At 35.9% G+C, this 22,021-nt stretch overlaps 1 protein-coding gene across 1 annotated transcript in view; it reads left to right on the forward strand.

Moving 5' to 3' along the window:
- NCAM2 (neural cell adhesion molecule 2) overlaps positions 1-22,021 on the forward strand; it is a 281,879-nt gene that overhangs the window by 39,374 nt on the left and 220,484 nt on the right. The window lies entirely within an intron of this gene.

Genomic DNA, 22,021 nt, shown 5'->3' on the forward strand with positions numbered 1-22,021 from the left:
TCAAGCCAAGTTCTTCTTTGGTATAACGTTAGTCAGATGCCTGGAACTGTCATATAAAAGTCTTGGCTTTTTGAGAGAGTTAGGAGGTTAATAATTATTTTAGAAAAGACTATTTCTAGCAATGCTATGAAAGTCTTCCTTTGGATTCACAGAGAAGTTGAATGAGCTGGAGAAGTGGGCCTGTGTGATCATGAGGTTTAAATAAGCCAAGTCGAAGGTCCCACACCTGGGTCGGGGCAGTTTTAGGCTGGGGGATGATGTGATTGAGAGCAGTACTGCAGAGAAGGACTTAGGCATGCTGGTTGATGAGAAGCTTGATATGAACCAGCCATGTGAGGTCACAGCCCAGGCAGCCAACCATGTCTTGGGCTGCATCAAAAGAAGCATGGCCAGCAGGTTGAGGGAGGTGATTGTGCTCCTGTCTTGTGAAACTTCATCTGGAGTATTGTGTCTAATTCTGGAATCCTCAACATAAGAAGGATATGGAACTGTTGGTACGGGTCCAGAGGAGGGCTAAAAACATGATCAGAGCATTGGAGCACCTCCCATACAAGGACAGGCTGAGAGAATTGGGGTTGCATAGCCTGGAGAAGAGAAGGTTCTGAGGAGACCTTATAGCGGCCTTCATGTACCTGAAGGGGGCCTACAAGAAAGCTGGGGAAGGACTTTTTACAAAAGCTGTGGAAGAATGGCTCGACGACCGAGGACATGATTTGATAGCAATGAACAATCCAGGGTTCAACACTTGTGATTAGGCCTGGTGTTCCCCTTTAAGCTGACCTTGGTATGTTGACAGAAGGAAGTGCATAACGAAAGCATGGAACTCAGCGCTGGAAAGTCCCTAAAACATCAAGACCATTGTACCAGCTGCCTTCGCGTGCTTAACATCTTTTAACCAATCTTGTAACTGTTTAAGGCGAGTGGACAGCACAGTAGGACCAATTGTAAGTTGTTTATTAGCGCGTGCTCTGCTAGAATAAGTATATAAGGAGTTTTGTGTGTGTGAATAAAGGAGAACGATTATGCTCACATTGCGACTCCGTCATTACTCCAGGTTGCCTCCCACTCCGGTATATCAACTCCGGCAAAAGGTTGTAGGGGTAGGGGTAATGGATATAAACTGGAGAGGGGCAAATTTAGACTAGACATAAGGAAGAATTTGTTCACTATGCGAGTGGTGAGGCTCTGGAACAGGTTGCTAAAAGAAGTTGTGGCTCTGCCATCCCTGGAAGTGTCCAAGGCCAGGTTGAATGGGGCTTTGGGCCGCCTGATCTAGTGGGATGTGTCCCTGCCCATGGCAGGGGTGTTGGAACTGAATGATCTTTAAGGTCCCTTCCAACCCAAACTATTCTATTATTCATTAAACTTCACTATTGTTTAGGGAACTTTTAGTCTAAAGATGGGAACACGGGTGGGGGCCTTTACATTAACTTGGGGCAGCAGTTTTGAAAGGTAGAGAGAAATGTCTGAGATTTGCCACAAATGCTCCCTTTCACTATCTGCTTTCATTGTAGAGCTCAAGGAAGCACTTGAATAATAATCTGTAGGAATTTAGGTTTGGGTTCTTTTTTTTTTTTTATTTTTCACAATTCCTACATTGCTTAATATTGTACGTATTTGATAAAAAAATCACATCTTCCTGCTTTATAGAATACCCTGCTTCTTTTATTTGTTCTTTTGATGATAGTTTATCAGAAGCTTTTAAATGCTGTTTCTGTTTCAAAGAAAATGTGCTGGAAAGAAAAAAAAAAGATGGCAAGTACAAGTCATATACAGTGAAAATGATTTCCTAGTTGAATGTCTTTGGATAGATACTATAGATTTGCACTGTTTCTCAATAACTTTGTTCATTTTTTTGAGATGCTTGCTAACACATCCCAAGAATGTGGTTGACCTCCTTTGCTGCTGAGGCATTTTGCAGACTTCTCTTCAAAATGTTCACCGGGATCTCAAGTCTTTTTCTGAAGAGCTGTTTGTTAGGTAGCAAGCTGCCAGTATTGACTGTTGTACAGGATTAGTCTATGCTAGATTTCTTTGTTGAATTTAATGAAGTTCCTGTCTTCCCGATTTTCCATCCTACTTAGATTTTTTTTTTTTTTATATCAGTTTATCAATGCTTACCCAGTATGCTGTGCTCTGCGGCAGTCCTGGTGTTACTATTTATGCCCAGAGATTTAAAGTAAAAAAGTATTTGCATTTTTTTACAGTAAAAAATCTCTGTACTTCTTTTAAAGATGTTCTGTCTGATACTATGTTTATTCAAACACAATTGGATCAAAGACAAGTGCATTGATGTGTACCATCTCTTGGACTGTTTCCACTATACTTAAGAAATACTGCTTTTAACTAAAATACTTGATTATTATTTTTTGTCAACGTTTTTCATTGGCTTCGGTGTTTAAGAATGATGGAAAATGAAGTATGTTTTTGCTTCTGTGAGCTCAAAACTTTCAGATCTATTTTAAATATTGATATTAATTATTTCTTAATGAAGTATTAGGTAATCATTTTTTGTATTTACTTCAGTTTTAAATTAGTCAAAAAAAGTGGTACTCTGTTGTTTTAAGTGTTTTGTTCACTTTTGGTTTTACCAGTTAAAATTTAATTCAGACTGTATGACATGAGAAATAATTTACTTACATACACTTAAAGAGATTTCTCCCGTGCTTATACGTTATTGCAGCCAAACCTCTTCGCATGAGATAGTTGCCACTGGTCGTTAGTTATGGTAGCTGAAGAATCTGTCATCATTAAGTCAAAATAACTGCCTTTATTGATGGTAATTAATATGAAGCTTCAGGCTTATAGTAAATTACTTTCCTTTGTAAGTCTAGCAAAAAGAGCATTCTGTTGGTGTAATAGCATGTTTCCAGTCTCTTTCAGTTTGGGCGCGTGTGACAGCAATATATTACTTCTTCAGGCAGTGTCCAGTGTGGTTGGACAGCCATAGATGAGGAACAAAATCCTTAAGCCTTGATGACTGTTGCTGGAAACAGGGTAGGTAGAAGAAAGTGGGGTGCTACGCACAGAAGTTAAAGGAGACGCCTGCATTTTCCACAATAATTGTCCCTTAAATGAAAAGAAAGATATCTGTATTTTCCATTTCTGGAAAGAATTTGTAGGCAGCAGATTATAGTGTGTGCGGTTGTATAAACACAGGAGCATGGTGGGAAGGACCCTTCTGCTTTTTTTCTAAAAATAGTTCATGCCAGATCATGCATCATCAAGAGAACTTAAGACTGTTTAATCTGGTAATTAGGATGCTTGACTGCTTAAGGCTGTCTCACCTCCTGCTCCCTTCTGCCAGTTTTACATCATGATGATCTATCTGTCTGATCCTGCTTCTTGACTGGTTTTGTATGTGGTACTGCTAATCAGGCTGCAGTTGTTAAAGGTTTTTAATTTTTACAGACTCTCATCAGTAAGAAAATATACCTACTTTATGTGGTGTTTCTAAATCATGGTATTTTCTGCTTCTCTCTTGGAAATGCTTTTTGGTTTTAATTTTTAGCAGAGGGGGTTGAGTTGTTACTCATACTTATTCTTTCCTGCTTCCGAAGTGTTTAGTTTTTTTTTCCCTAGTCTGATGAAGTTGTAACTCTCTGGAACTATTAGGTATTTGGATTTGTGAGACACCACCTGTCCTAATTGGCTGAGTGTGATAAAAGCAATTTCAATTGGTAGGGCTTATAGTGTCAGTTTTAAGACAAAACACATGGATTTTGTATTATGTGAAAGTCTGAGAAAACTAGAAACCACTGCAGTGAACTTGATGCATTTTTCTATATTCCAGTGTTAATTTGTATGTGTAGTAGTTTCTAGAGTATAATGAAAGCAACCAGAATGATGTTGGAAAGTGATTTGAATAGTCTTAATACAGAGTACGTTGATGAAACCCTTATGTATATATATATTAAACACCTGAGAAATGTGATAAAAGCTGATAGTGAACTTGCAATATGTATCTTTTGGGTGATTATGTTAACACTTGTGCTTATAACATTTTCCTAGTGTTTTTATGGATACTTTCTATGTAAAATAAAGGTTAAATACATGTAGATCAGCTAGTACATTCTGTAAACCTCCAACATAACGTTTCATAAGCCAGCTGGATGCATGGAATTACATTGCTTTTTCTCTTAACTTCCATTTCCCCAAATACGTGTTTTGTAGCCTTTTATAACCATAAATTACATTTTTTTTATTTGATAGTCATTTACATTATATGTGTACAAATTTCATTGCTTCAATTTATGATGCAAAAGACAATACAAGATTCAATGTTAATCTTTGTTTTACTTATGGAAATCATTACAAATTTGAATGTATAACTAAGACATAGGGGTTGATATTTTTTTCTAAATATTTTTGAATTACATCTGAAGCCACTTTATTCTTACACAAAATCATTGATAACTGATTATGTTTTATTTAATGAGTGGGAAGTCATCTCAAGTTATCTTTATCATAGAATCATAGAATAACCAGGTTGGAAGAGACCCACCAGATCATTGAGTCCAACCATTCCTATCAAACACTAAGCCATGTCCCCCAGCACCTCGTCCACCCGTGCCTTAAACACCTCCAGGGAAGGTGAATCAACCACCTCCCTGGGCAGCCTGTTCCAGTGCCTAATGACCCTTTCTGTGAAAATTTTTTTCCTAATGTAATGCAGCTTATTTCCTAATCTTATGCAGCTTATTTACTTTTTTTCCCTATCAGATGTATTGTGACGAAACTCTTTCATAAAAAATAATTCTAGTTTTAATCTCTCTATTCTATGATGTCTGTTTTTACTTAGTCTGTCTTCAACACTAAGGCCTAACATGTGTCTGAACTTAAATTAAAGCCTACCACTTATCCTTCCTCTTGTATTCCAAAAGTAGTGTAATCTTACACTATCAAAACCAGATTGTTCAATTCAGATGTAAAATTTGAGCACTGGGAAGTTAAAGGAGAGGGAAATACAAAATTTCTGTTCTGTGTGATATAAGGATGCTAACTGCATATATCCCACCCTCCGTATGTTGTATTGAATCTAAGTAATTAATGTATTTTCCATCAGGACTACATGTATTTTTATAATTCAGATTATTTCAAAGCTTAGTAGTCATAATTTGTTTTTGTTGTCAGTATTCCACATATGTAAGTCTGGTTAATGATCTTCCAACATGCAGTAGAACTTTTAGGACTTAACTTCTAAGAGAGTTCAGTATTATTTCTTCCAATAGCAATATGGGCTACTCACAACTTATATGTATAAGATTTATGGTGCTAAAAGAATATCATTTCATAAATGCATCAGTTATATATGACTAGTATAGTACGGTGGAAAATAACTCCTATGACAAAGTTTTCCCTAAGTCATTTGTCAAATCTTCAATTAAGAACATTTATTTCTTATGTAACAACTGAGAAAAAGGAGTTAAAGATGCCAAAGCTGCTGAAATTCTTTATATAATTCCTTATGAATTTGGCTTCATTAGATAATTTTCAGCTCTGCAGCTGTTTGTAGTTTTTTAACTTTCAGCATGTCAAATATGTCAAGCCACTTCAAGGAGTTCAGCCTTAAGACAATAAGCTCTTGAAATGAAAGTTACTTACAGTAAAGCCTTGGTTACCTTGCTAAACTGTCTTTTATTCTGTAGCTCATCAGTTATTTGCAAGCTGTAGATATGTATTCCAATTACAGAGTTGTATCTTGTCTGTATTTGGCCATTTAAAATGAATATCATGTTTGGAAACTGTTACTGAGTGTATGATGCAAATCAAGACCACAGAAGACTTCTGTGAGCAGAGATTGATACCTAATGGTTGTACCATTTTGTGATCGCTTTTGGAAAGATTTGCTCACTTTCTGGAAGTCATGTCGTTACATTCAATTGTATTTAAGCTGAAAAAAACCTTCTCCCCTTCCCTCTTCTTTGTGTGATGACATACTTATTCAACATGAAGCTACTAGTGAAAGAATGCGACATCTGTCATATTTAGGCTCTGGCTTTTATGCATTATTGCAGCATCTATGTCATTACTACTTGCAAAATTTGAGGTACTTCTAAGGGGAGAAGAGTAATGCTTCTATTATTATTTGGGAGCTCTTTGAGTTTTCTGAGTTTTTGTTTTCTTTTTATTCTTACAAATATCCTTTAAATTCCTCTAGTTTGTACAGGATTGTCCTTACATAAAGCTTATATAGGAGCATGTTTTATCTAACAACTATTAGTCAGATTCTTCACTCTGAGGGTGACAACAAAGGGCTGGTAAAAATAGTAGTGTTTAAAACAACACATAACCTTTACTTTGTAATGCCAGTAGTAGTTTTTACATGATCAAAAATTCTTATAGTTTAGATGGGTAGTTGAAATAATTTTTAGTAATGCTTTTAGTGGTTTTTGTTTGTTTCTTATTCATTTGAAATAATGAATTATTTCGTCTAATAAAAACACTCGGTGTATGCATGGTGCTCTGCTGTTTTGTGGTTGTCTGAATCCCCTTGAGTGTTGCTGACTGCTCTGACTTATTTTTTCCTTTTTTTTATTTTAATATATTGATTTTACCACTTGTTTTCTAGGCAGAAAGGATTTTGGGAAGTCTTCTCGAAATAATAATATGAAGTGTTTGAATAGGATTAGAATCCAGAAAACACAAAATTTTATTAAACTGCAGGATAGGTATTCGGTAAGACCATCTTGGCTAAATGGAGAACATGTAGTAGCACTTAGGGACCTTCTAAGATATGAGGCATCTTTACAAGACCATAGGATAATGTAGGGGACATGTAGGAGACCCATAGCCTTTTGAAGCACCTCCTTGAGGCTTGTTGGGATTTCATAGGTCATTTAAAATGCTCTGTTTAAGCAATTGAATCCCTCTGAATGTATAGCACTCTGAGTCTTGCATATATAGACCCTAAACAATTCTGTAATGCATTGTAAGAGCTGATGATCCCTGTTAGAATGGGGATGGGAAGGGAAAAGGGGAGCATAACACTGGTATTCTCAGAGTAACAGAACAATAGCATCAAACTGACCTGTCGCAGTCTGACTACATCTAAATAGATAATTTGAATCAGTGGCAAAATTATTTAACTTAACAAGAAGCCCATAAAATGTGCTTGTCTTAAGTTTGAAAGTAGTAGTGCCTTTGTTTTCTGAACAAATGTTAAAAATAATATTTATGTAAATTAATTTACAATGGATAGTTGGCAAAATCCTCTAATAGATTGTATTGCTTGCTGGGCATGGAAGAAATAGTGTTATGTCTCATAATACTGAAATAGGGAGGAATAAATTTCCTGCATTAAGTAATATGATGCAGGCACTTATTTTTAATTTGAAGGAGTTATTTCAAATCCTGTAAAGTCCTTTACTTGTGACCTCTTATTAGTACATGTGCTGAGTGAAGGTGGTGGGGTGAAAAAACCCTTTGCTGATTTTAAGGAAACTTTTCTATTAAACTGAAAGGAAAGGGAGATAGCACCCACCCCTGCTTTTTTTATTACCCATATTTATGAATAAAACTTGCAATAGATCTAAGCAACATTGTTCTCTTTATACTCAAGGAATGATCAGTGATATTAACTGGGAAAAGCGCATTTTACTAACAATAAGCAGAATAATTTTCAGATAAATAGTACACAACTTTAGGAAAGCTTAAGCATGTAGAACAGTTTCAGTCTGAACAAGAGGAGAACTTGCAGTGAAATGGCTACTGATAGACGAGAATTATGTAGAGGTATCAGAGATGATCCACTTTCTATTAAAATAATAGATATGGATATGAATAGAATAGAATAATGGATATGCTGGGAGCATAGGTACTCATACATGCTCATTATTAGTAATGAATGCCTGGAATTAGAAAGTGTTTTATTTCCATGATTTGTGGGCAAGATATGTAACTAACAATTTTGTTTATCATTCATGAGTAAAATCCCCAAGCATTTACAGTTACTTCTCGGGAGTAATCCTTCACCGATATATGACATACAGTTTCTGTAAAACCAGTTAAATTTTTGACCTGTGCAAACTGCTCTTTAAGAGAATTTTAAAAAGTGCTTTGTTTAGTTTTTTTGTTTGGTTGGTTTTTTAATGTTGGATCATAGCAAAAGAAAATAATTTTAGAATTAACGTTGAACTGATGCTAGCTGAATTTTGTTTTAAAATATGTAATGTTACTATGAAATGTGATTTGTAATTTCTAACCTGTAAAATATAGCATGTCTAATCTATTTTCTATTTAGCTGTGTAAATAAATATTCAATTAAAGTACATGGGCAGTTAGAGGATTTGTGCTATCAAAGGCTGTCATTACCTTGTTTTCACTTTTTCCACTCTTTTAAGAAATAGCTTCTTTCTATGTTAAATCTACAGCTATACTTGAAGAGATTTTGTTTCAAACTAACTTTCTCAAATAAACCCTACTTCAAATATATGCTTGCTGTCCTGAGCATGTTTAGAAGTCTGAATGGTAAAAGTTATTTCAGATTCCCACTTTCTGTAGAGAAACTAAGGACAGGAGATAAAGTAAATTGGTTTTTTTCTAATTTTTTTTTATATTATCTGTTTATATCGTTCAGAGTGCTCCACATTGTGCTAATTGCCATGAGTAACCCCAAGTATGGAGTATTTATGAGGTGATGTTTAAGAATACTCCCACTGATTTAATGCATCTTTTTCCAAAAAAGCACATATAATGGTGTTTAATTATACAATAAGAGTACCCTAGGGCTGAATTCATATCTCTTTAGGATTCATTTTCCTAAAGCTGTCATCAAATGATCCTTGAAGAAGTTCTGTTAAGGTATTTGTCAGTAAAACACAGAGGACGGGCAAAAATTAGCAACCAACAATTGCAAAAGTGTGTATATAAACTACACAGTAAGGTTGTGATCATTTTAAAAGTTTTGGGCCCCTCACTACAAGACAGACATTGAGGTCTTTGTGCGTGTCCAGAGAAGAGCAAATATCTGCTGAAGGGGCTGGAGAACAAGTTTTATGAGGAATGGCTGAGGCAACTACAGTTGTTTAGCCTAGAGAAAAAGAGGCTGGGTGGGGGGAAGGCCTTATTACTGTCTATAGCTACCTGATGGGAGGTTGTAGTGAGGTGGGTGTTTGTCTCTTCTCTCAAGTGGCGATAGGACAAGAGGGAATGGCCTCAAGTTGCACCAGGGGAGGTTAAGATTAGACATCAGTAAAAATTTATTCACAGAAAGGATTATTGGGCACTGGCAGAGGCTGCCCATGGACGTGACTGAGTCACCTTCCCTGGAGGTGTTTAAAACACCAGTAGATGAAGTGCTTAGGGATATGGTTTGGCAGTGGACAAGTATAGTTGGAGTTGATTTCAAAGATCTTCTCCAAACTAGTGATTCTATGATTCCACACTCACGCTGGAATTCTGGGTGAAGAGAGGCAATATATTGTTTTTCATTTGTGTCTAATTAATCTTAAGGGCCTCTGGTTTTGGGTTGGTTTTTTTTGGGGTCCTATAGGCTAGAGTATGGAAAAGCTGTACCTACAGTAATATTATAGTGCAATAACTCACTGGTTTGTTTTGAGTTTTCTTGTTTTTTGTTTTTTTTTAATTACCAGATCCTCTCATGAGTTTTTTTTTTTCTTTTCTGCTTGGAGACATTGAAGAAGGAAATGTTTGTTGTTTAAATGAGATGATTTTTAGATCCTTTATTCCTTTGTTGAACTGGTTTGGTTTTGGGTTGGTTTTTTTTCAGGTCTTCAGCTAACATTTTTATATTACAAGGTTTGGTCTATATACAGGATCTTGAAAAAAATCTTTAAAAAGAACCATTAGCAGCTGTATGTGCTGAATTTTGTTTAGCTTAAAACCTTTTCAAAGGCACTTTCAAATAAATGGTTAAAAAATAAACTTCAAGAAGGTTTCTGAAGATAAAAAATATCATACCATGTTATAAGACTGTGTTGGGTGTAGGTGGCAAACATTTTGCTAGTAGAGGAAGGGACCTGCTGGAGTGGCTTCCGTGAGAACAGTGGTTAGCTACACAATAGAGACACTGCAGGGCACAGCCGAGCCCATCAGCTAAGTTGATGATGCCTCTGTGAAAGGGTATTTGTTTTGTCCCCTCTGTTCTGTTGAGGTGAGGGAATGAGAAAATGGCTGAGTGGATGGCTGGCAGTCAGGCAAAGTCAACAAAGGAACCATTCTTGTAAGAAAACACTTTTTTACGGTGAGGCTTGTTTAACACAAAACCAGGTTGCCCAAACAGGCTGTGGTCCTCATCCTTGATAGTAAAAGGCTTACTGGACAGGACCCTGAGCAACCTGCTCTGTCAGAGCCTGATCTGAGCAGGAACTTTGGCTGATTCCAACCATCAAGTCCGTGTGAACCAGCCCCATCATTACTTGCAAACACATTCATGTCTATTACTTTTTCTTGACATGTACGGAGGAAGTTTGTATCAATACATGCTGTTATGTTATGCATTCATCTTTTGATTTTTTTTTTTTTGTTTTTCCTATTTGGACAAGTTTTTTTGATACATTTAGTGCAACACAAGTCGTTCATAAAGACCAAATGCTGTATTGAAAAACTAGTTTCATAAAGACTTTCTATGTAACTTGGCAAAACTGCAGAATGTTACCAAGAGGGAGGGGGAACATGTCTGCTCACAATCTTTGTGATGTTCGGTTCTTGCTGCAATTGTGGGTTTAGGGATTTTGGTTTTATTTGGAGTTTTTTAGTTGCTTGGTTTTGGTTTGGTTTTGAGGGGAGGTTGGGCTGGTTTTGGTTTTTCCACTGTGTAATGCTGACCCTTACAGCAGTCAATTTTACTTGAGTTTAGTGTGAAGCAAGGCCATGAAAATAATCAAGGCCCGTTCATTTTAAATGGAACTTTTACTACCTTCCTTAGGGCAGATTTAAATACAATTAACTTTTAAAGTTATGGTACTGTACTACTGTATTAGGTATTAAAAAGCCTAATCTTTCCCACTATGTATTTTTGATAGTTTTCTATGGATTTGCTTATGTGTAATAAACAGTATCAAATGAATGCTTAGCAAGGGGAAGAGGTGGGAGATATTCCTGTATTTCTTATTTTCAATATTTTCCCTGTGCCCTCTTTACCAATTTCTACGGTAGTCGGCTATGTGGTTTGTTAATTGTGCTTAGTCATGCTTTTGGTTGATCATTTCAGTATGTGCACATCAACAGGAGTGTCAGTATTTATGTATATATTTATTATGTGTATACTTCTTTTATACATTTTTAAATATAGAAAACCTCTGTGTCAGTGCAAGCACCATGACTTCAAATTACAAAGCAGACGGAGGCTAGGCTGCATCCCACTCCTTCCATTCCACCACAGAGAAAAGCTTTTGTGGATTTTGTAGGTCTACAAGATGCATAGCCCCTTTTTAGTTTCTTCTATGGGAATGTTACCGTACCTTTTCAACAAAAACATCTTGTTCAGTACTGGGACTTGTGCTTTCATTGATATCTTTCAACACAGCAGTTTTCCTGGGACAATATGTATATTAAAACCTTGTAGAATGGTCAAGCATTGAGCATTTTAAACAAAATTTCAATCTGTGAGTGTTCAATACTTTCTGCTACCTTTTGCAGGGTCTTGCTTTATAAAAGTTCCAATCTGTCAGAACTACATAAGATCCCTTCAAAAACATCAAGCATTTGTAAACCAAAAATGGGTTACCTATAGGAAATATATTGTAGTTCAGATGCTTCTGTAATACTATGAGATACAGATTTCTGACATTTAGTCTAATGAAAGGCCATGCACTGCATATTTCCTTATGATAATTCTTCCTGCTTGTTGATTTTTTTTTTTTGGTATTTTTTTTCCCTTTTCTGTTCCAGGCTTTAGTTCTGCTTCTAATATGGATACAATTTTATTTTTCCATGTAAGTATGTTTATACATTCAAGTCTAGCTGATTTCAGCCTGTTGACTAAGAAGCGGGGATTTTCTTGACCTGAGCAGCTTTCGTCTTTTTGCAAGTTCAGTTTCAGTCATGCGTGAAGAGAAAGCTATATGCTAAGACAAAACTGAAAAATCTGTGTTTAGTAATATGGTTATGATTCAGATTTTAGTTTAAGAAACTAGAAAATATTTATTTGGCAAATCAAATTTACTCTTAGCTCCATAGACCTCTGCTATATTTGTATTATGAATCCTTCCCCTCATTTACAGCCTCTGAGACTTGTAAACTCGCTTTTTGTGTCCTAACTCAACATTTTATTCTGTATGACTAATATGTTTTCTCTCATAATTTTTCTTCCATGAGCACCTAAATATTATCTAATTGATTTGTTTTATACTCTTTCCAACCTTCATAAAATTCATGATACTGTTGCAATATCTGGGGGGAGTGGGGATGGGAGGGAGTAAGATCTTTGATTTTCCACAATGTGTATTGAAGAGATGCTATGTATTCAAGCTTGTTGATCTCATCAATACACTTGGCTTATTCTCTGCACTTTGTGGAGGAGGAAAATGGATGTAAAGTTGGCACTGTCAGAGTTGGAAGTGATGTACATAAAATAAATAAACTATGTCACCTTCAGCTTCCTTGTAAAAATTTCTCAAATGTGTGTCTTTAAATAGGAGTATTACAGTATGTCTGTCACTCAGAGTTATTAGCTGGCACCAAGTTTTCTGTCATGTGTATGACTAAATATACTTCCCAACTGCTAGATTTAATATTAGAAACACCTTATTCTGAATTTCATGTAATTATTACAAAATTCTATTTTCACTTAGGCTTCAAAAATTGAAATAGAAGTTACCTAGAGGGCTATTAGGCACACTAGTGTCACTGGGTATAACATTAGTACTTATTAATATTGATTATTATAAATATCATTGTGCAGGTTTGGGCTGCAGTAGAGTTAGTTTTACTCATTATAACTAACATGGAGCTCTGGTTTTGATTTGTGCTGAAAACAATGTTGATAATACAGGGACGTTTTAGCTATTGCTGAACTTTGCTTGCACAAAGTCAAGGCCTTTTCTGCTTTTCACATTGTCCTGCCAACAAGTAGGTTGTGGATGTACAAGAAGTTGGGAGCTGTAGAGGCACTTGAATAATCTCATCCTGTCCTTTAAAAATAATCTTACAAATAGTCATTGCTGAGGGAGGCTCAGCAATGCCTTGGAGATAAGTACATTTGTTTTTAGGCCTAGGAGTAGGCGCCAGTGGAGCAATGTTTGCATGTTTTGTAAGTGCTTTCCTCTGGCTTGGTTGCCCTGAGCTGTACAGAAGCATTAGACCAGGTGATGTGAGTAAACTGAGATGGCTGTGCTTCCAGCATGTACCCATTATGAGCATTTGGTTCACCAGTCACTGAGTATGGTACGTCCACTTAGCTCTGATAGGGTTTGAGCTGGGGCCAGGTAATATTCCTGTCTGCCCTGCTTTCCTGGAGATGTCTGAACAGCTGCCAGCTGATGGGAAGCAATGAATGAATTTCTTATTTTTCTTTGCTTGCATGCATGGCTTTTGCTTTACCTATTAAACATTCTTTATCTCAACCTAAACGTTTTCTCACTTTTACTCTTATGATTCTCTCCCCCATCCCTTTTGGGGGTGGGGGCAGGGGCTAGGGGGAAGGGAGTGAGCAAGCTCCTTTTGGTGCCTAATGGCTAAGTTAAACCAGGACAACTGTTTTTTGAAGTCACTTTTATCAAGATTGGAACTTAGTTCTACGCATATAAGGCAGCAAGCAGGTTCAGAAAACTCTCGATGCTATTGAGATAATTTATCTGCTGTGGTGCACCTTTCTCTCACTCTCAGCTTCATATTTAGTAGCCTATTTCAGTTTCAGTTGCATAGCTGTTAGCCTTATGATGAATCTATTATGAGAAACATCAAGTGCTCCTTGAAAAAAATCTAACTTTGCTGTATTCACTGAGTTTTCTTTATTTTTCATAACAGTTATGTTTTCAAAGAACTTCAGAGGTTAGTTAAGCATGACCTCCCCTGTCTGAATCCGTATTTGCTATCATTAATCAAATGCACTTCACTGTGTTTTTTCTCTACATTACTAAAGATAATTTCTAAATGTATACCTATGTGACATAATAAGTTTCTTGGTTTGCATCATTGTGTGTTAAGATATTCATTCTTTCTTAAATCTCTTGATGATGGTGAGATCTGAGGAGTCATCCTTTTGACACGTGAAGTCATATTTTTATCCGTCTTCAAAAAAGTTAAATAAATCTGCTGGCCACACTCATGTCAGCACTTGATCTCATTTGCTGGCTGTGTCACTGCAATGCTTTTCCTTGTGAAAAAAATGCTAGATGCAAGTTGGGTTTATGTAGCTAGTTCTGAACAATCATTTCTGAAGCAGCTGGATAGAATACACATTTGTGTTACAATTACTTATTCTTATGCTGTAACAATGTTTGTTATGTGTTTTAATACAAATGCCTGTATCCAAAATGCTACTTTCTCCTTCTGATTCAACTGTAATTTTTGTGATTAAGCCCATAGGCTTAATCTTCAGACAGCCCCTGTGCTAGCAACTGCTCCTGGTGGATATGCTGAGGAAGTGGCATTGTTTGTTTGCTTAGTCTTCTCTTTCTTAAGCACTTGTTTCTTGTTGCTTCTGAAGACAGGCTGCTGCTGTTGGTTCTCTCACTGAAAAAAGCCACTTACGTAGCTCATGTTACAACTCATAACATACATCAGACTGCTGCACTCTGCTTTACACCCAAGAGTGAAAGTAATTCTTTACATTCCAGTTTATTTAGTATTCAGCTGTAGCTCAGCAGAGGAAAACAAAAATAAGCTCAAGCATTTGGTGTGAGCATGACACAAATAGTTGCTGATTAGTAGTATGGAAAGATAAATATTTTGGGAAAGGAATATTATATAAATCCATATTGTTCTAGATCTGATTTTTAGTTATATTTTGATATCAGAACTATATTTTCAATTTATTATGTGAAAATGCAGAGCCATCTAATTTTATTTTCTACTTCCTCATGGAAAAAATGAAGTTAGGAAATTAATATGGCGAATAATTCTGCCGTAAGTTACGAGATGGCAGGAAACACATACTGGTGACCAGGCAAGAAACATAACTGAAGAGCTCCAGTAGGACCATCAGATGATTTGAGAGACAAAACGTCTAGAAGTTACTTTTCACAGTCTTACCACTAGAAGTACTGGAGTATTTTGTGTGCTCAGTGAATAGCTTTGAACTGTCTTACTCCAATCCAGTCTGTAATCAGGGTTCTGGGTCTTTTTTCATGGTGATTCCACACTTTTTACTGCCCTTCTATAAATTAGCACCGATGAGACTTCGTTTGGAACCTTTGGCTCAAGCACATTCATCATTTTAAAGATATCTGATAGGTTTAAAAAGTTAGAACAGATGTAGGAAACTCACTAAACAAGTAACAGAGAACATGTCACATGAGAAAAGGCTGAAGGGGTGTCTGTGTGAATGGGATTAAGCTGACTGACTTCATGCCATTTTATTAGCTCAGGCAGAAAACTAGAATTGAAGATGGCTTCATCCTTGAGACCTTCCAAGTTCCTTTGCATCTAGCTTAAGGTAGTGGTGGGACCTTCACCAAATGCAACCTGCTCTGTTAGATAGCCATTCTTAGCTCAGTTATGTTTAAATATTATTCCTCCCTATCACAGAAGGGAAGACAAATTTAATAAAAAGGTTGCCAGTTCCCAAAACTCAATTTGGCTAGAAATTGGAAAGGGGGCTGTTAATTGCCAACCAAGTCATAATCTAAAATACTCTTTCAGTGGAAATATTATTGAGGGATGAGGAGCGGGAAAACAGATCTTGGTGAGTTTATGATTACAGTTGCATGAATGAGGAAATTTTCTGTGATAATACTGGATGGCTTTCCCAGTTCTTTTGTTTAGAACCCTGTAACTTCTGGAAACACTTTGTTGGCTTCTTATTTGCCTATGTAAAACAATAGGCAAATTGACAATTTTGAAATGAACAAACTTAACCTTAAATGGGAGTCATTTAGTCAGGGTCATTATCATCATATCATGAAGTTTCCAAAAGGTGCTACTGTAGGAGATAAAAGAATGTAAAAAAGTATTGCTTGTTTGCTTACGAACAAGGACTATACATCATCACAAAGAATAAAAGTTCATTGTTTGTGCTATCTTCTGTACTTCTTGCTTACTCACTGTAGATTGTTTCTACCTCCAATTCTACTATTCCACCCTACTACAGAAATTTCGTTTAACTTTTTTTGTTACTTCTATTTCTGATATCACCAGATTTCATCCTTCTGTATCTTCTTTTGTGAAGTCTTTTTCTCCTCTCTTTTTAGATATTTTTCCTGCCCCTAGGATATTATATCTTCTATACAGTGTGCTGTTCTGAACTTTATTCCATATTCCTGATTTTTATAATTTTAAATGTAAACTTTTTAAGCCAGTCTGTGTGTACACTTCTATGGCAAAATAAAGAGAACTCTTGTTCACTTACGTTCGCTGAAAAGTGTACGTTCAAGATTTGAAGTTCCTCATTGGCTAGTATGTTATAACCCAGCAGGCCTGAAAGGTATTTTGTTAAATTTTCTTGACCCTTTTTCATAGCTGTGTACATTTGGTGTTACGTGTTACATAATAATCTCATATATCTGTAATACATGCTTAGGTGAGACCTGAGTCCTTTGTGAGTACCTAGTATTTTCATTCTAACTTGAGATCATGTCATAATTCTGTGTATTGACCTTGGGAGTGACAACAGAAGTATCTCTTCATCCTCTTGAATAACTTACAAATGTAAAGAAGCTTCTTTTGTTCTGGCCCTGCTATCTCAGCTTTGTGTAAATGAGGGGGATAGAGAAGGGCAGATGGAAGAATTTTTTGCTTGCTTTCGTAACTGGTGGCTGAATATATATTATGTTACATATGCCTGTCTGCCATAAAGGTGAGAGTACCTTCTGGGTACCTGTCACACTTGACTATGACAACATTTTCTTTCTAGATCATTAAATTACCATGGAATGCACAATAAATATTTTCTGCATTTGTTTGAAGTCCAAATTTCTTAGGCATTTTCACTTCCTTTGAGTACTTGGAATGCCTCTGTATTAGTGTCCACTGGGATTGTTGAATGCAACTTCCGTTACTGCTGATGGCAACTCACAGCATAAGTTCTCATTCATGAGAATAAGGACATATTCCTTTTCATTATTTCAATAGACATCTGCGGAGTTTCTTTAAGGAATACTTTAGGAAACATTGAATGCTAGTAATTTAGCAAATAAGGATAAGCTTTCAGAAATTGCATTTAAGATCTTAACATCAAAAATTAGCATTTTTGCTGCAAGTGTAGTGCCTTTAACTTTTTTCTTTCCTTCAAATAAGTTGCTATACAACTCAGCTTTAATTTATAGTAAAAGTTTTAGCTTTGTAGCTGTAAGACATCAACGGAGAGTATAAATTTACCTCTCTCTTGTTTAGCACTAACTTTACTACTTTGTTAATGCTTCCCCTTGGATGCAATTGGAAGAAGGCAGAGGGAGACAGCTGGTTGCACCAAGCCTTGACCTTATTCTAACAAGGTTAAACTAGGGAACATCTTTAGTTATGACAGACAGGGGAACATTTGGTGGTCTCATGGCTTTAATTGCACTTTAGGCAAGCATTTCTCTATTACCTATACAGGTAGCCTAAGAGGACTAACCATCCTATTTTCACTCCTTCCCTTTCCAAGCAGTGCTACTCACCAGAACTTCAGAAAGAATGTAGATGACATGAGGTGACTTTTGTATAATTTTCCCTGATACATGAGTGAACATACTATGGGTGCAAGAGTGTTAGGTTGTGACGGGTATTTTAAATGGAATCAGAAAAGGAACTGTTATGAAAATTAGATAGTATACAACAGAAGAATATTACAGAAGGTATAAAGCTTTTTTTTTTTTTTTAATATGGCTCTGTATTAGTATGTTGCTGTATAACAGCATTTCTACAGAGGCTGCTTTGTATAGTACTGTGGTCCCATTGAATGCTTTTGAGTACGTAGTCATAGCTGTTCTTTCAAATAAGATAAAGTAAAATCAATTTTATTAAAACCAGGCTTTGCTGACTTTTATTTCCCATGAAATGTTATCAGGGTGTAAAACTCTGCTGTGATTAAGAAATGTTTGCTGCTAGGCAAAGCAATATTTCATGAGAATTAGACTGCAAATAGAAAATATTTTTTTTTCGTCTTCAATCTACTTTATAGACTATGATTAATTGTATAGCCCATTCTATACAGGTGTTCAAAGGGAATACATTTTTCCAAGTCTTTATATATTGTTGTGATCTCTATCTTTATTCAACAAAAATGCTTTAGTTATAAAATATCAAGGAAATGCCCTAATTGACACTAATACTAATTGACACTAATACTACCGCTCCTTGAATCCTGTGTTCAGTTCTGGGCCCCTCACCACAAGAAGGATGTTGAGGCTTTGAAGCGAGTCCAGAGAAGAGCAACGAAGCTGGTGAAGGGGCTGGAGAACAGGCCTTATGAGGAACGGCTGAGAGAGCTGGGATTGTTTAGCCTTGAGAAGAGGAGACTGAGGGGAGACCTCGTTGCTCTCTATAGCTACCTGAAAGGAGGTTGTAGAGAGGAGGGTGCTGGCCTCTTCTCCCAAGTGACAGGGGACAGGACAAGAGGGAATGGCCTCAAGCTCCACCAGGGGAGGTTTAGGCCGGACATTAGGGAAAAATTTTTCACAGAAAGGGTCATTGGGCACTGGCACAGGCTGCCCAGGGAGGTGGTTGAGTCACCTTCCCTGGAGGTGTTTAAGGGACGGGTGGATGAGGTGCTAAGGGGCATGGTTTAGTGTTTGATAGGAATGGTTGGATTCGATGATCCGGTGGGTCTCTTCCAACCTGGTTATTCTATGATTCTATGATTTTAAAATAATAATTTCAAAATAGCTTTCCTTAGAATTTTCTATTACTGTTTTCATAAAGAAACAAGTCAAGGTTTTACTTTCTTTACTTTTTGAGAAAGGACTATTTTAGTAGACTTTCCTGATTGTTTTCAATGCTCCGAAATGTTTTGAAAAATAATCTTTGCAGATTTTGCCACTGATTTGAATGTTCACTGTTAAAAGAACTGATATTGTTACAGCTCATTCAGAAGTCATATCTAAAATTTGGCAAGGAAAAAGTTATTTGTAGCATGAATGGATAATTTCATCTACCAGAACCTAATAATGTATCAGCAGAGGATAAGAAACAGCCTGGTTATAAGTTCTTAAAGGCTAACTTATTAGATTTCATCATTTATAGGCATCTAAGGAGAGCAAATCTTAAAGGACTTGATTTTCTATAAGTTGTAGAAAGAGTTTTCTGAGCACGCCTTTAAGTTGTATTAGTTTGGACATCCAGTAGATACACATCCAGCATTTCATGATCTAGATTGTTTTCTTAAGAAGTAAATATTTAGAAGTTTATAGATAGAATCAATTTGAACAGTATGCAGCTGTTTTGTTACCAATACAATACTTAAGTAATCTAAAGATCGCATAAATGAATTAGAGAGGATCAGACTAGAACTTGATTCCTGAAATTTTAGGAAAGGAGCATTTAAGTGAATCTAATTTTTTACATGTGAGTTAGCCTAGGAGATGTAATTAGTTTTAGATTAGCTTTTGCAAATTTGTATTATAGTGATAGCTCCAGACAAATAAGGCTTTTGCTACAATAAAATTGTTTCATGACTAAAAGAGAAAATGACCATTTGAAGATTTGCAGAAGTTGTTTTGAAAAGGGTAACACTGATCCAAGGAAGCCACTTAAGGCATTGCATTCTGTTTGAAGTCCAAAAAATAATAAGAACGTTTTTATCTGTAATATTCTGCAGATGGGGGACAAGGCATGAGAGAGGAATGGTGCTATCCATGCTCTCGTTACCAGGGCTGAAATTAAACTTCATGAGCTTGAACAAAACACTTACTGTTCAGGGAGGAACAGTTAGACAAACAAGGACAAAATTAGATCTACCCAAGCTTGAGGAGAGTTGTTAAGAGGGGAGAATGGTAATGTCCAGTTAAGAAAGGAAATAGAACAATCTGGAGAACTCTTTGTACTTAAATTTGTACTTAGCAGATCAGTACTGATAGTTATGTCATGTTCTTTAAATCTAAGTTGAGCTAATGGACAAAGGCTTTACTACGGTTTCCCTTTGATGTTTGAAGCTGATGTTTGTGTGGAAAGGTAGGGTTATTGAGTTTTGGGGCTTTTTTTACCCTGGCCTAATTAAAACTAGTTAAAAATTTCTCTCCCTAAAGTCCTAACTTGTCTGATTGTATGACTTCATTATGTTTAAAACAAGCTTGTGACTGGTAACTAACAGAAAACGAAGAGCGTTATTTTGACTAGGGGAGTTGTTTTAGGCCATAAGTAAGAAATAAGCCTGGTAGCCCCACGGTTGATACTGTCATAATCTCTTAATTATTATGAAATGGACAGGTTTTTATAGCTGTATTAAAAATTAGTATGTCCCAGTTGCTTTTAGAAGCTCATAACACCATTATAAGGTTTTAAGGAATCATTTTTCTTTTTTTTTTTGGTAAAAAGATAATGCTCATTTGGGAAGACTTTTCGATATTTATACCTTCTGTATAATAGTACAATGAGCTAGTCTTTAATTAAACTTTTGAGGATATTTAACTGGATAATATGCATCCTAGGACAGAGACTTGTGTTTTCATAAAAAAGATTGATGGAAGAAAAGGATTTTAGATACAGTCATCACCTAGATCCATCTGAAGATTAGAACCATCCTTTTTAATTAACATAGAAGCTATCAGAAAAATTACTATATTTAGCATAGGTATGACATGTTTATAGTTGCCTGAAGTTGCTTAAGCAAACTTCTACATTCGAAGCCATCTGGGATGTCATCTTAGTTTTAGCTGCAAGACAGCCCAAGTTAAATGTTAGTCACCTCTGCAGATCTCTGACTAGATGAAAAAGAAGTAATTTCCTCATATGAAAATGCGAAATATTTTTTTGACAATAGCTGCTAAAGAAGCAGCTTTTTTAAAAAATCAAAAGTAATCCGACCCAAAATCAAGCAAACAACTCCCCTCAAGCACCTTCCCCCCTAAAAAAACACCAGCAAAACCCAAACAGTGATATTGAATAGAAAACATAGAAAGAAACTAAGATAGTTTTTTTTTTTCCTTCAGTATCTCCTTAGTTTCAACTTATTTTATTCTTTCAGCTGAAAGTAGGTGCTTTAAAGTGAGCAAAAGTATAATGAATATGATCTAATCAATGTCTCTCTTTAACAAGATTCTTTGACTTAATGTTGTTTCATGTTTGGCCACAGGACACCTTTAGTCAACACTCAACACGTTATGCAGAAGACAATTAATATGATTTGTATCTTAAGAGTAACTAGTCTTTAGAATTACTCTTCTGCTACTGTAAGAAAAGTAATTATAGTAGACTAAAGTACTGTAGTTGCTTTTCTAAAGAGAGTATTTGTAAACACTAACGGTTTTAATATGTAGCATAGCATATTAAATTATATATTTCAGCAATATCATTTTCTGTATGAATAAATACAAAATAATAATAAAAAAGGAATATAGTCTCTATATCTGAAAAAAATCGTGTAATAACTTTGACAGAAATATCTGTTGAGGTACCCAAAAATATCTCCTTCTCATGTTTGTGAGAGTAATGCTTTCACATGCATTGTGGAGAACTTTTATGTAGTTTTCCAAAATAATGATAATGATTACTGTAGTACAGGTTTGGAGAGGGGTTCAGTTTCTCATACCAAATGAAAACTATACATCTATTCAAATACAACTCTGGAGCAGCTCTATAAAAGAAGGATAATTTTGAAGAAATAAGGAAATAACATTTTCTTAAGCATTTGGCAATTGAAATCCTCATTTCCCATTTTGACTGTTAGAGTATAGTAGGTATAATTTGAAGTTGTTTTGTCTTTTCCATACAACACCAAGACTGGAAATAGTAACTAACAGGTGAGGGCCTTTAACTCTTTCCT

Source organism: Phaenicophaeus curvirostris, chromosome 1, assembly GCF_032191515.1.
Source record: "Phaenicophaeus curvirostris isolate KB17595 chromosome 1, BPBGC_Pcur_1.0, whole genome shotgun sequence".
Classification (NCBI taxonomy): Eukaryota; Metazoa; Chordata; class Aves; order Cuculiformes; family Cuculidae; genus Phaenicophaeus; species Phaenicophaeus curvirostris.